Below are 4981 nucleotides of genomic sequence, written 5' to 3' on the forward strand. Positions count from 1 at the left end.
ATGTGGGTGCACAGTACTGTGAGGGTGATTACCACATAGGCAGGGGTCTTCACCTCAACACTATCGAGTGTGCGTTATAGTGTTGTTGACCCCGTGAGTGTGGGCATGTTACTGTGTGTTTCTGTGTATGTCTGTGTGTGTTCTCATCCTGTAATGTGACAGGGTATTACTGCTACACAGTGAGGCCTCATGCTATCAAGTGGCCTCTAACTTTATCATCGGCCAGACCGCTGTGTAAACCCCCCGCACCATGTCAACATACCTGTGATGTGACCTGGTATGGATGTCACGTCTCTAGCCAATGCAGCCTATTAAACAGCCCACATGCTTCTGGATCAGTAGATGTATGGACATCTGTGGTATGGTAGCCTTTCTAACAGTCAGGTTGAGGCTACGTATAGCATGCTGGTATTGCCATACAAGCCTGTGAGCACTCCACATTTACACATGGGAAAATGCAAACACTGCTACTTGTTGGCACATGCAAGTAGACTATAAGGAGGGAACCAGGGCATCATTACCAACATGCTGTTACTGTTGTTACCAAGACACATACTGTGAACATATAACAATGCATTATAAACCTGTACTACATGGTATGTCTGATGCATGTCAACAGTACACAACTAATGTAATATACACTTCTCTCACTATTCTGTTCACCCTGTGCATCAGACCATTTGAGCATGTCCCTGCACCGATGGTGTGGATGACAAGGATGAGGCACAGGCATCATCATATGCACAGGGTGATAATATTTGCCAGGGACATAGGCTGCACCAGTGGATGACATCATGTGTGTGGGTAAGGGCCAGTGATCTGATTGGACATGTGTGGTCGTTATGCATGTAGGTGTTGCGGTGCCCTACAGATATTTTTGTTGTGTGCGTGTATGATTGCACACAGTTCTGCCGTTTGCCAGGCCTACACAGGGGTATTATTGACAGCTCCAGATTGTACAGACCAGGATGTACAGCTCACTGTGTCCGGCCATGGCCACTTGACCTGTGCCTGCCAGGGATTGCACGGGCACTACCAGGTGGAGGTACAGATTGGCTACTGTCTGATGACACATGTCCATTGGAACCGTGTCCCCACTGGGAATGTCCAGGGCCATGTCCATGTGGCCTGCTGTGTCCTCTTGAGGACAGCGTAGCACCAGCTGCACTGCTACTGCTACTGGCACTATGGGAGCAGGCATGTGAGGTGGTTCGTTCACGTTGACCTGCAATAGGTGGTGTAGCTGGCCTATGTCCACGTGGCCTACACCTCACTCCTACCAGATGTTCCAGCACAGACAGTTCATGCTCACGGATTGTCATGCCACGGTCAAGGATTCCGACCATGTCACCCAATCTCCTGTCCTGAACATCAGCAATCTGCTGTTGAGCATTTGCCAATGCCTGGATGTTGTCATTTAGAGTATGGATAGCAACCCTCTGAAGCCTCTGCCCTTCTCTGTTCTGCCATTCACCACGTGCCTGTGCTGCCATTATGTCTGGCACATGCGTCTGGTGATACCAGCTGCTGCGTTCTGTCGTGCAGGTGCATGTCTGCCAGAGGTCCTCCTACGAGCAGCACTGGCCACATGCCTGTGTGGCACATCTGCAGTCATTACACTGACACCATGGTGTGGAGACACACCTTCTGTAGCCACCACACATTCCTGTTCCAAGCTAACACACGCTGACTGTCCTTCCTCTATGTCCACTGGTGATGGGGTATGTGTTGGCATGAGAACTGTAAAGGGGAAGAGGGGACATAGCTGGGATGGCAACCATTGGCACAGATTCAGCCCCTGACAACCCTGCCTGTACCTCATGCATATGTTCATCACTGCTAGTATCTGTGGGGACACTAACATCAGACGGACCGCAGGAAGGTAACACACCTACATCACCTGTGAATGCAGAGAAAGATTCTACATTACAATACACACACACACACACACACACACACACACACACACACACACACACACACACACACATATAGACACACATACAGACAGACACACACACACACACACACACACAGACACACAGACACAGACACACACACATGCATGCATGTGATTTGACAGACGGCATGCAGCATGCATGTGATAAAGCAGATGGCATGCAGCACAGATATTAATAGTGGTAGTTAGCATACCTCCCTGGGTTGCACACGACAGTAAGCAGGTGTCATATCAGTAGCCATGCAGTTCACACAATCATGGTAGTAAGCATGCATCCCTGTGATACACCATGTGGACCAGCACAGGTTAACAGTACACATGGCTGAAGTGACCTTGACATGTAATCTGCTGACGTGTGCATTGACATGCATACATGTCTGACACAATGGCGTCCTGACACATGTACAGCATTGTAATGGGTATCACATTGCAGTGTTGTCTGTATGCCCTACAGATAGAATGCACGTTTAGCAAATGTACATGAGCATGGAAGGGTAGTGTGAGGCGTCTACATTGCTATACAGTGTGGAGTACAGACACTGTGCCATTTCATGGCATCATGAGGTGTCTATATTGCTATACAGTGTGTAATATGCACACATTGCATAGCCATAACTGCGTGCATACACATGATATAACTGTGGATTGTGACCCACATTGCTGAGGTGTATACACACCAAACCATGCTGTGTCATGTGACAGGTCACTGGAAGACCTACGGATGACACCCCTGCCAACTACTACAGAGTCTTAGCTGCCTGGCAACCATGTCCACACATGGCAGACTTGTCAATACACCATGTCCCACATGACATTGATGTACCACACACACAAGGTGCACAGCTGACGGTGATGTCCTACAGCAGCAATGGAAATGTACGGTATCTGTGGCCTGATGTGGTGTCAATGACTGTGGAAGCTGTACAGGTGACTACTGTCATGCTATGACACAGTCGTGATGTTCAACACATCTTATATGGTCGACTTACGTGACACCTCCACTAGCTGTGCACAGGCTTTTAGGCTGTCCAGTGTACCACATCAACTGTATAATCAGTCAACTAAGGCTATAGTTGGACCATGTGTGGAGAATGTGCAACAGGGTGTATACACATCACATCTACTGTGCGGCTACATGTCTCTGGCCATCCTCCATGGTCATGTGTGAACATGTGTTGGCCAAATGTTTGTGATGGCCATCTATCTCACATGTCTGTGTAGTCCCATATGACATATACCCATAGATGTCAGATATGTCACCGTCTACAGGGCTATGCAGACAACGGGTTGTATGTTTGGTATGTGGGGTATGTATTATGGGATAGTGTGACAATATTGCAGCCAGAACACTACATGTCTGGGACATGTCAGATGGTACATCACAATGTGTGCACCCATTGCAGGGGCATATAACACAATGGTGACTCCTGTGAGCTGCCCATATCCCAGCTCACTATGTGGAACTGTTTGCATAGCACACATGTGTTGTTCCAATGTATAGTACATATGCCTACATTGAACAACACCTCCACCATTGTATGCACAGCTGTCCACACATGTAGCAATGACAGATACTGTGGTTTCATGTCGGTGTTTCATTTCATTTGTATATATTGCACATGGGTAGCCAGTGTGAATGATGGGAGAAGCGACCTGTATATCATGACTGGACCATACATCATGTGTACATGTGTTAACTGGCCACATGGCGAATAGATATATGCATTAACATGCCTGATACTGATGACAGTCTCACCTGCAATGGACTGATGTCTGTGCGGCATGCCAGAGGTACCTGTATAGGGGTGACATAGCAGTTTGAACATTATCCATGACTGTATGACAGCCACAGGGTGCACTGTGCATGTTAACACATTTGCCTGTACAACAGCATATAGTATGCACATGTGCATACACAGGGTAGCATACTGTAGTATGCAGCATGTGTGTAAACATACCTTGCATATGATGTTACATTACATATTGGACAGTGACACATGCAACTAAATGGGATATAATAGTCATGTACACTAGTGACTTACCAGGCAACTCCAGGCTCATTGGTTGGGAGACACCCACCTCCACGATGGCAGCTAGTGTTTGTGGATGTTATTCTGAGGGTGTCCCCAGGCTGGAAAGTAGCTCCTCGGTGTGTGTGTGAGTGGGGACTGGGTCGGTGGCCCACCACCTGTTCCACCTTGTTCCCTGTTGATTGCAGTGGCACCTGTTTCGCATGTCTTATCAAGTCCATGCAGTGTCTGCGCACCTGCTGGTAGGTGCGGTTATGGCCACCCACATCATTAACCCTCCTACAAAGATCCTGCCACAGGTCGTCACGCTGCTGGGCATGCTGTGGCACATGACTGAACAACACCTCATAGTTCTCATGGAGGTACGGGATGAGGACATCATCCCCCTGGTGGCTGTACGCTGGCAAGCGTGAATGAGGCATTATCTGGAAGACATAATAATGGTGACAGGTCACAGTATCACAGAGATGTACAGAGATACAGCTGCACATACATTTGTATTAAATCTAGTACATCTGCACAGTTATCTTTGCAAATCATCATGACACTGACACAACTGACATGTTTGTGTCACACATGTAACACCCATTATGCATTGGGTATCATCACCATATATGTGTGTCACCTCATTACATTGTTCATACTCCATGTGAATGCTGTCTTGATGTGGGCATGTCTGTTTGCCTGTACTGGTGTTCCTACCTATCAGCAAGTGCCTGGATGTGTCCACAGTGATGCTGTTGACCTTGATGCTGTGTATATGTCACATATCAACACATACACTGCCTTAATGGACATGAGCAGTGACAATGCACACATATGCACGGAACCTTTACATGCATGTGTTTTGCCAGATACATCTACACGACACTGTACAGCAGTTCAACATCCTGCCACGGATCGCCTGTGTTGCACATGTGATAGACATGGGACAATGGCTAGCCGGATGTCATTCGCAGGGATGGTTATCAACTATAGCATGTACGGGCAA

Source organism: Protopterus annectens, chromosome 4.part0 (genome assembly GCF_019279795.1).
Source record: "Protopterus annectens isolate FY-2018-M chromosome 4.part0, PAN1.0, whole genome shotgun sequence".
NCBI lineage: Eukaryota > Metazoa > Chordata > Ceratodontiformes > Protopteridae > Protopterus > Protopterus annectens.